This window comes from Schistocerca nitens, chromosome 3 (assembly GCF_023898315.1).
Source record: "Schistocerca nitens isolate TAMUIC-IGC-003100 chromosome 3, iqSchNite1.1, whole genome shotgun sequence".
Lineage (NCBI taxonomy): Eukaryota > Metazoa > Arthropoda > Insecta > Orthoptera > Acrididae > Schistocerca > Schistocerca nitens.
Window position 1 is genome coordinate 166,409,588 of NC_064616.1, and position 11,446 is coordinate 166,421,033.

An 11,446-nucleotide genomic window follows, 5' to 3' on the forward strand; every position below is an offset into this window, starting at 1 on the left:
GCACAGTCTCTCGCAAATAAAATACGTTCATGGGTAACACAATACAATAATGATGTTAAGCTGTTACCAAAATTTATTTTTATAGTTTTCTTAACAACTTTCTCACTGGAACTCCGAGCAAGGTCCAACAGAACACAAATTCATCAGGGACGACAGTTTCCACTACACATTCGGAGCAATTTACAACTCTTACGGTATTTTATTTTTTATCTCGCAATACTGTTATGTTTCCACGATAAAATATGTATCACATGCATCTATAAACTTTTAGAATGCTCATAAATTTTTTTCAGTTGTAGTATGTCAGGGGTTCTGTTTTATCAACAGATTGAAGTACAAAATTATTTTTCTTCAAAATTTCTTGAAACGTTGGTTTTTATTGTTCCCATAGCAGCTGGCAAAAATTTTCTTCTAGAAAGTACTGCATCATCTTTTACACTAAAAATATATGTGTCTAATATTTTTTTATGAATATTTACTAACATTTGAAATCTTGACTAACTGGCTATGCTGTAAGACAGTGAGACGACCTTGAGGTGCCGATTTCCATGACGCCGGCTGTAGTGTCCGCACCCGCACTGAAATGTAACGCTATATTTAAGAACACTGTGGTAAGCGGTGCCACATAGAGTTGTCTACACAGCGCCATGAGCCGGTGCTATCCTGCATAAAACATAGTTACTAGAGATAAGAATACTCGATTCCTGTTGGTTGAAGTAAGCAAAGTAATGTTGTCTTTGGCTTTAAATATGAGTCTTTTGGGCGTGAAAAGTCATTCCAGTTGCGACTTGCTAGTAGTAACATCAACAGAGCCGACAGAATCAGCAGAGACAAAACGCCATAATGGAAATGGATGCGATTATGGTTCATCAGGGGGAATAAGCGCCTGCGATTTGACTCTAGGGATCCTAGAGGTATGTATTTAAGATCATTTTTTTTTTCAAATTTGAGTGTGTGTTCGTTATAGTTGCAATCTGATGACTAATTTCTTCTTCTTCTTCTTCTTCTTCTTGTGTTGCAGATATGATGGACGTGTGTGGAGTCGACATTATGCCTGCAACTCCACGACCTGACAAGGTGATGGTGTGATCACTGCCCTAGCCCAGTTCGTCTATGATGTATTTTCCGCGCCAGTAAATACCACCATAGCTCGCTCCTTCATCATCACCATTGTATGGGCTGATGACACCATCTCGTTTACCAATGCAGCCATGCTTTCCATGTCCTTCTCCGTCATGGAATCATCACGGGCCTTCATTTCTAGGCACACTCGATAATACTGTGATGCATCAGCAGGGTGAGATATTACAAGGCATCATGGCAAATAAAAATGTGGTGAGAGGGCTGTGGACTTAGTCAGATGCCGCTAATTTTGAACTTAAGTAAAAAGCTGCGAATTATTATTATTATAGACGTCTGCATATATCGCATGATACATATTTTATTTTTCTTTGTAGATGATATGGAGGTCATATGCGAATGTAGGCTTGCATCTGCAACTACTTTAGTACTTGATCTGACGATGATAAGTTCATCCCCTCAGCCCAGTTTGTCGATGATGTGTTCGCCACACCCAGAAACACTACTGTAACCTGGTCCTTTATCGTCAGCGTTGTTCTGGCTGATGACGCCAGCTTGTTTGCTGACTCGACCATCTCACAATCGTCATGAGCCTTCACCACATCGTACGAGTACATTGCTTCAACTTTACTCTTGGCCTAGCAGCAGCAGAATGCCTCCCCACTTTGTTATGAACCACCAAGTAGGTCCTGCAGTCACATTGGACTACTCTGTGGTTCCTGGTGTTTGTGGGGAGAAGATCTCACTAGCCTGTACTGACTACAGTAATGTGCGCTACTGATCATCCTGCAACATATCTTGATGCCTGCGAAGGCGTTTCGGAAAGGCGTTTCCCCAAAATCGACAGCGATACATGGTATCCCGCAACTAATTTTAACGCAGCAAACTCATGCACCTCCCTCCCCCCCCCCCTCACCCTACTTCACAAAAGAGGGGAGTGATGTTGGTGAAAAAACGAGCATCCTCTAAATTTGAAGTAGAGCTGGCGTGATATCGCGAGGCAATCCAATTGCAGACTAGTTCAGAACTTTTCTCAATAGTCTCATATTCGGCCATTTTTTCGAAAATACTCCAACTTGATGTATACTTTCATGTCTTTGATCCACTTAATATGGGGTCCAGTTTTATTCTTCTATCAAAAGATATCACCGCTAAATAGGCATGCATTAGTGATCAGAATCCAGATGAAAGCGATCAATATTGCTTTGCTGGACACTTCAGGCTAGCAACAGACGTACCCAAAACATGCCCAACGTACAAGTAAATACGGAATATCGGATTTATGCGGGCATTATAATTTCAAAGGCATCTCATTCCCTGTAAAACTACAGGACCTGACGCATTTCTAGAGGAAGAATCCTGGTTATTCAATTCCCGTATACACCCTGATGCACCCTGGATGTATACACCCCAAGCGTTGCTATTATCTAAACATAAGAAGAAACAATATGTGTTTATCAAAAGCATGTCCCACTTGCTTCATGCCCAGTTGTCAAAAGATCGTGGTATAAGACATGCCTCAACTCTTTTACCAATAGAGAATATCCTAAAGGCACCTCATTGCCTTCTCAAGCCAGGAGCCAGTATGTGTGCAAATGTCTATTGAGGATAAAAAGTTCGTGAAGTTTTAGAACGCTCACCACCAGTAGCGATGTCCCTTTGTTCTATACGTTGACTTCGAGTGCCTCCTAGCTCCTGTGACACACTGTGGAGGCGACCCCACTGCCTTTCATAGTATCTTCACAGAAAGATATGTGCCATATTCAGCAATGTATCAGTTACAACAAATTAAAATCATACGTTAGGGATAATATTTTACAAGATAGTTGATCTGTGAGTTCGAAAAACTAGCGTGGGAAGTTAATATGTTTAATTGCAGCAACGTTCCCATAATGGAGCTGCAGGTGAGTGATGCCTTGTATGAACAAGCAGTTTATTGTCACATTTGTGGGGTGCCATTTGATAGAAATCGGAAGCTCCAGTTAGAGAGCGCTGTCATCAAATAAAGAAATTCCGTTGTGCACTTCACAATACATTCAACTTGAAGTACCAACTTCCGAGACAAATACTCGTCTTTCTTCACAATTTGAGTTGGTATGATACTCACTTCCTTGTTGAACACTTGGCTGATTTTGGCTTGAAAGATGATAATGTCAGTGTCATTCCTGACACCGTTGAAAGGACATTTCATTTTCCAAGCGAATCACTGGAGAATTATCGCTTCACTTCCTGAATACACTACGAGTCATGCACACGTCTCTTCAGACACTTGCTGAGACAATGCATCAGGAGGACATGGAGGACATGCATATCATCAGAACTGCATATCCCGATGATGCAAAGTTTCAGCTTGTGACGAAGCAGGGGTCTTACCACATGAATACATGGATTCGATGGAGAGACCCTCGAAACCGCGTTGCCCGATATAATTGCTTTATTCAGTAAATTAACACTCACAGCCACAACAGATGTGGAGTATGAGCAGGCGGTGAATCTTTGACAGGAGTCTGGCATCCCTGATTCAGGAGAATATGCGAGATTATACATGAACACCGATTTACGACTGCTTGCAGACATCTTTAAGAAATTCTGAGGTTTGTGCCTGCGCAATACTCTCTCGATCCTGCCTTCCGTTTCACCGGTGCAGGGCTACCGTAGGACGCAGTATTAAGAAGAGCATGTGTCAGTATCGAACTGTTGGTCGAAGTTGACATGCTGCTCGTCTCTGAACGTGTGTATTTCGGAGGACTTTGTCAGTGTGTGCACAGGTACGCCAAGACGAATTGCCCATGAATGAGTGAAGACGAGATGTACAGGCAAACTGGCGATTTAAGTAACTTCCTTGGATAAAAATCTCTTGAAGAGAAAAATTCTCACCACCGGGAGCGATGTCCCTATGTCGCGTATGCTGACTGCAAATGCCCTCTGATTCTAGTGGATGTAAATAATCTTTGCAAGTATGCCATGGAACACGTTCTGATGGCTACCTGTAGAGTAAATCATCAGACTGAAGGAAAAGATTCATGATGTGGCTGCGGATGCAGGTGAAGGATATATTCTCGAGATAAACTGGTGTATCCTGTTCATTTTCATATGTGCTGAGAGATTTGGCGCTGTTGTTCGGAGTGCTTAGTCCAGAAAAATAGTTCCACACGAAAGCTGTTGAAGGTGTCGGGGAATAAGAAGCGATATACTCTACACTACAGGAACCTCCAGTAATATCTCAAGTGGGGGATGGAACTTGTTACAATCACCCTTGGTTTACACTGATGTAAACACCGAGCAGAGAACTCAAGCGATGTGTGATTTCGAAAAAGATTTCTACAAGTCAATGAACTATTCAGTTTTCAGAGAAACCACAGAATACGTTAGACAATGTCTGGAAATAAATTTAGTATACTTTTTGGGAGGGGGGTTCGCTATGGCACAAGAGGTTGCATCTCCTGGCCAAATTTCAAGCGGGCTAACGTCTTCAATGGAGGACTGATCGCTGTGTAAATGGTCAAGGTTTCAGTGCATTTCACGAATATGTGAATATAGGTGTATCTTCTCTGGGCATCTCCAAACTCCACATCTACCGATACAGTTATGAATTTGAGAAGCCAAATTTTCTGATCCCAAGTTACTTTACATGGATACAGACAGTTTAATCCTCTTGATGAGGCCGATAACACTACAAAATGTTTGTCAGCCTGTTGAAGGACGTGGCGAATGGTTCGCGGATTATAGAGTTTGACGGGCTCAGGTCGAAAACGTATACATACCACATAGATGCAGACGCCATCCAGAGGCGTTTTAAGGATGTGCATCATGTGGTCTAATAGGTTCTAATGATCGAGGATTACGAGAGATGCCTGCTAGAGGCCATTAATGCTGCTCCAAAGATGGTGCACCAGGTATTATTTTAATCACTAGGCCATGAGGTACACACTGCACTGGAGCTGAAAGTAAGTCTGCCATGTCATAGTGACAAAAGGTTCATCTGTGGGGATGGAGTCACTTCCTACCCGTACATACACTATTCATTGAGTGATTGAGTGTGTCGCTGTGCATTTATGTGTTTTTAAATAGTGGATATTTGTGCATTATAGTTGGATGAAGCATGTGACGTAGTTGTGTGTATGTGAGTATGCATGCCTGATTGCACACTGTGTGTGTGTGTGTGCACTCTATTTGTGCCTGTAAATATATATATATATATATATATATATATATATATATATATATATATATATATATATAATTATGTGTGTGTGTGTGCGTGCAGTTTTTCTTCACCTGCTGCTGCAAGTCCTTGTTCCCCATAAATATTGTTTATAGAAAATGATCAGAAACGGAAATGTAAAATATTGTATGGATTGACCAGAAAGAAAACTATTAAACTGTAAATATTATATAGAGGGGTAACAAGAATATATACATAAAACAAAAATGGGAGACATAGTGTTTAAGCTGTTCTTCTCTCTACTAGTTTTAGTGTAAATAAATGTACCTGATACTGATACATTATCAGATACAAAGATTGTAAGAAAATAACTTTGTAGATCAGCCATTGTAAATATATTATCAGAAAAAATATTATTCACTGCATTTGTAACTAAAACCATAAAAATTTTAATAAACAACGATAAATTATTGTAAAAATTGTATAGCTGAAGAAACTGTTAATAATAAATCATAAGTTATTTGTTATATCATTGTTATTATTTCGAAACCCTTTAATTATAGAATAATTATTTGTTCGTAGCAATCCTGAACGTCTCACTATGATGTGTAGACCTCAAACGAAGAGTCCTATGCAACTGAACTAGCTGTAAAAGATGGTAAGAGGTCTCGAATCTTATTGGTCTATGGAGGGGAGAGGTGGGGTTTGCCGCGGCTTTAATGTGCTATCATTGGTCCAGGGGTTTCCCATCAATTTTATATCACGTGACCGGTATTGATTTATGTCATGACCTAGTTCACTTGCCTGAGGTGAGTGGGTAGAGATAGTTGGTCTCATGCATAACCTTGAATCTACCACATACACATGCCAGTGAGTCCGCAGGGGGAGGAGAGGGATCGTGGCTTCCCCTGGGTGGCCTTGATCAATTGATAGTGATTCCTCAGGGAGAGGGAGTTGTAGAGACCTGGAGTATAACTAGCAAAAGTGCATAACCTGACACTGAAGGTTCTTGTCAGTGAATTTGAGATAAGGTCGTCTTCAGTCTTCGTTCTCTCCCTACTTATCTATTGCTTATCAGTTACAGCGTTATCATTTCATCGGAGGTGTGGGTTGCTTATCCCTCTTGCCTATGGGTACGAACATACAATAGGTAACTACTCTCAGTTACGGAGGCTAAACAGGAAACAGTAGCTACCACAAAATACCTGAAGTGGAATGTCCACATAAAATAAATAGTTGGAGAAGCAGATCCCACATAGAGATTCACTGGCAGAATCTTAAGTAAATGTAATTCATCGATCCATTCTTGAGCACTGTTCATCACTCTGCGATGCTTACGCAGTGGAACTGTAGAAAGATAGAGAAGATCGAACGAGGAGTGGCGCATTTCGACACGATGATGATGATTATGGTGATGATGAGATGTTGTAATGAGCGCATGACAGCACGGTCTTTAGAGCGATCGCTCAGTCGGTGCAAGATCGTTACGGAGATTAAAATAACTGCAGTAGCAGAGGCTACAAGAGAGGCGTTGTGCATCACGGAGATGTGGAATATAAAGCTGCGTGTCTTCAAGTGGCCAGACAACACAGAAACTGGACAATAGCTGATTACGGTCGTAAAAGTGTGCTACCACGAGTAGCAATTTATCCCATTTTTAAGTGGTGGCAGGGGTAAAATACAGGGAGCGAAAGGTTATTTACAACTTGTACAGAAAGCAGATGGCAGTTATAAGAGTCGAGGGACATGAAAGGGAAGCTGTGGTTGGGAAGGGAGTGAGACAGGATTTTAGCCTCTCCCCGATGCTATTCAATCTGTATATTGAGCAAGCAGTAAAGGAAACAAAAGAAAAGTTCGGAGTAGGTATTAAAATCCATGGAGAAGAAATAAAAACTTTGAGGTTCGCCGATGACATTGTAATTCTGTCAGAGACGGCAAAGGACTTGGAGGAGCAGTTGAACGGAATGGACAGTGTCTTGAAAGGAGGGTATAAGATGGACATCAACAAAAGCAAAACGAGGATAATGGAATGTAGTCGAATTAAGTCGGGTGATGCTGAGGGAATTAGATTAGGAAATGAGACACTTAAAGTAGTAAAGGAGTTTTGCTATTTGGGGAGCAAAATAACTTATGATGGTCGACGTAGAGAGGATATAAAATGTAGACCGGCAATGGCAAGGAAAGCGTTTCTGAAGAAGAGAAATTTGTTAACATCGAGCATAGAGTTAAGGGTCAGGAAGTCGTTTCTGAAAGTATTTGAATGGAGTGTAGCCATGTATGGAAGTGAAACGTGGACGACAAATAGTTTAGACAAGAAGAGAATAGAAGCTTTCGAAATGTGGTACTACAGAAGAATGCTGAAGATTAGATGGGTAGATCACATAACTAATGAGGAGGTATTGAATAGGATTGGGGAGAAGAGGAGTTTGTGGCACAACTAGACTAGAAGAAGGGATCGGTTGGTAGGACATGTTCTGAGGCATAAAGGGATCACCAATTTAGTACTGGAGGGCAGCGTGGAGGGTAAACATCGTAGAGGGAGACCAAGAGATGAATACACTAAGCAGATTCAGAAGGATGTAGGCTGCAGTAGGTACTGGGAGATGAAGAAGCTTGCACAGAATAGAGTAGCATGGAGAGCTGCATCAAACCAGTCTCAGGTCTGAAGACCACAGCTACAACAACAAGAAGACGGGTGTACCGAGTCCCCAATAAGGTGTTTAACCTACTGTATTTGGCGGGTGTAGATCAGATCGGAGATGAGTCTGTGATATTTTTGGGTCTCTGTCGCACAATGGCTTGAATCCGCTCATTCAGGTTACTGCGAACATGAAAGAGGATGTTTATTTCAACATTCTCGGTTACCTAGCGTTGCCTTTTCTTCTCCATTTTCGTAATCAGTATACTGTGGACGGTCTAGGCTCCCAAGCCGTGTTCACAGAGCAAAACTCATACATCTCTGGTTTGACGGACAATCAGACCATCTATCGCGCTTCGACTGGCCCACTAAGTCACCCAATCTGTCCGCCTCGATAGCTGAGTGGAAGCGCGACGGAATGCCATGCAAAGGGGCCCGGGTTCGATTCTCGACTGCGTCGGAGATTTTCTCTGCTGAGGCACTGGGCGTTGTGTTGTCTTCATTATCATCATCTCAACCCCATCGACGCGCAAGTCCCCGAAGTGGCGTCAACTCAAAAGACTTGCACCAAGCGACCTGTCTACCCGACGGGAGGCCCTAGCCACACGACATTTGATTTAATTTCATCCGAACTTAATCAAATTAAACATTTCGGAGACTAAATGGAGCAGCCGGTGAAACGTAGCAATGAATATCTCGCAATCTGGTAGCTCAAAGCGATCTAATTATCAATGAGTGGCCTAGCTACCTGATCAAAATGCTCCATACACCCCGATAAAATGCTAAAAAGAAAACTAGGTTTCGCGAGAGGCTTACCAATATTAAAGGAGGCGGGTAGTATTGTGTTGCGAGTAGAGAAGCAAAATGGGTCGCTCAGAAGAGCTCAGTGCCTTTGTAGGTCGGCTAGTCATTGGAAGTCACCTGAGTAACAAATCCATCAGTGAAATTTCAGCCTTTCTATGGTTGCCCAAGTGATGCTGGTGATGTGATTATAAACAGAAAGTACGAAGGGCTGAACACAACTAATCCAAGACCAGGCAGGACTCGTGTAACGACAGAGAAATGCTACCAGCTAATACAGCGACTGTGCGTATGGAGCTAAAATGAAGGGTTCAGTGGGGGAGCAGCTCCTCATAAGCGACACATTTCCGTAGTCGGTGCTAAGCGACGCTCGAGGTGGAGTACAGAGCGACGTCACTTGACAGTGGGTAATTAGAACAAAGTGATTCGAAATGGAGGCCCAGAGCTGCAGAGGAAATGTTTGGGTTTGTGTGACTGCCTGGAGAACGTTATCTGCCGTCACGTGTAGACTCAACACTGAAGTACAGAGGGGGTGGTATTATGGTGTGAAATTGTTTTAGTTGTTTAGAGCGGTCTCCGCTATTTGTGTTTAGGGAAACACCAAATGCGGAAGTAAACGAACTCATTTTACACCACTGTGTACTGCGTACATCAGGCGAACAGTTTGGAGACGATGACTGTATCAGCATAGCAATGCATCCTCTCATAAAGCAGCCTCTTTGCAACAATGGTGTGTGGACAATAACATTCCTGAAATAGACTGCACTGCCAAGAAACCCGACATGAAACCAATGGAACATCTTTGGGATGAGTTAGAACCTAGACGTTTCTCCAGACCAGAGCATCCTGTACCACTACCTTGTCTGGTTTCGGCTCTTGAGGACGGATGGGCTGCCGTGTCACCACAGACATTCCGTCACCTCACCGAAAGTGTTTCCTGCAGAGTTCAAGTCGTCATTAAGAAGAACGGTGGACACACTCCATATTAATGTCCACTAATAGGTGTCGTGCCGCGCGGGGTAGCCCGCGGTCTAAGGCGCCTTCCCGCGGTTCGCGTGGCTCCCCCCGTCGGAGGTTCGAGTCCCCTCTCGGGCATAGGTGCGTGTGTTGTCCCTACCGTAAGTTAGTTTAAGTCAGATTAAGTAGTGTGTAAGCCTAGGGATCGGACCGATGACCTTAGCAGTTTGGTCCCATAGGAACTTACCATAAATTTTAAAAACTAATAAGTGTCCGGATATTTTTCACCAGCTAGTGTACCTGAAGAAACTTGTGAATCTCTTTCCTCGCAAAACCGTGGTCATTACCAAGGCAATATGCGGTATTACCCGTTATTAGCGTGGTGCTTCCTGAGAGTGACTAATTTTTTTGTCCGGAGGCGTTATGTAAGATGGCGTGATTGGCTGATGTGATGGATAAATATAACTGCGCGATTGTCTTCAGGAGTTGTGCCAAAGATCGTTCTCTGCAGAAAGAGACTGGTTCCATAGGCATTATACCGCGTACCGACCTGTAGATTTACCGGCAACGCCGGACAGGCCAGTCTAAGAGGAATTCGCATTATAATTGCTGCCAGCAGACGACCATGATGAGCCGAGAGTCTATCTGTGTGCGTCCTGTAACATAGATGATATTCACTTCATAACAGGGATATACACCAGTGCTGTTACCGAGTGAGGTGGCGCAGTGGTTAGCACAGCGGACTCGCATTTGGGAGGACGACAACTCAAACCCACAGCCAGTCATCCAGATTTAATTTTTCCGCGCTTTCCCGAAATCGCTCCTGGCGAATGCGGGCATGATTTTCAAAGGGCACGGCCGATTTCCTCCCTTGTCACAATCCGAGCTCGTGCTATGTTTCTAAGAACCTCGATGTCGACGAAACGTTAATTCCAATCTTCCTACATTTCCTTGTTGCCACTGATGTTCCTGTACGACCCGTCTCCAAACGAATGCTACGGGGAGAATGAGATGAAATGACGGTATGCCATAATTGGCCAGGAAACCCCGTACGAGGTTGTTCGATCGTCTAGTGCAAGTCTTTCTGTTTGACGCCATTTGGGTGACTTGCTCGTCGATGATGATGAGATGAAATAATTACAACAATACAAACAGCTCAGTACCTAGAGAGGAAAAGAAATCTTCAACTCGGCTGAGAATCGACCCCATGAACCGAGATCTAACCACGAGACCTAGTACTGCAGGCACAAAGAGAATTGCATCGTATGGATATTCTGGCCAGAGTTGCGCTCTTAAAGCTTTGCTCTTTTGTGTCCTATGGCAACGGCCTTGCCGCAGTGGATACACCGGTTCCCGTGAGATCACCGTAGTTAAGCGCTGTCGGACGTGGTCGGGACTTGGATGGGTGACCATCCAGGCCGTCATGCACTGTTGCCATTTTTCGGGGTGCACTCAGCCTCGTGATGCCAATTGAGAAGCTACTCGACCGAATAGTAGCGGCTTCGGTCAAGAATACTATCATAACGACCGGGAGATCGGTGTGCTGACCCCACGCCCCTCCCATCCGCATCCTCCTCTGAGGATGACACGGCGGTCGGATGGTCCGGGTAGGCCCTCGTGGCCTGAAGACGTATCCCATAAATGGCACCCATACAGTCGGCGATTAGACACAAAAATTGGAGCTGAAAACGTTTTACCTGGTCGGGCGAATGACATTCAGTCTTGTATGGTACACGAATGATGCGCGACGGTATATCCACTATGTAATATTCCAGGGGTACTATACATGTGGGGTAGTAATAACC

The 11,446-nt window shown here is 43.5% G+C and overlaps 1 pseudogene; it reads left to right on the forward strand.

The window, feature by feature from the left end:
* The first annotated feature begins 10,960 nt into the window (after positions 1–10,960).
* On the forward strand, positions 10,961–11,078 carry LOC126250166 (5S ribosomal RNA; annotated as a pseudogene).
* Positions 11,079–11,446: the final 368 nt, after the last annotated feature.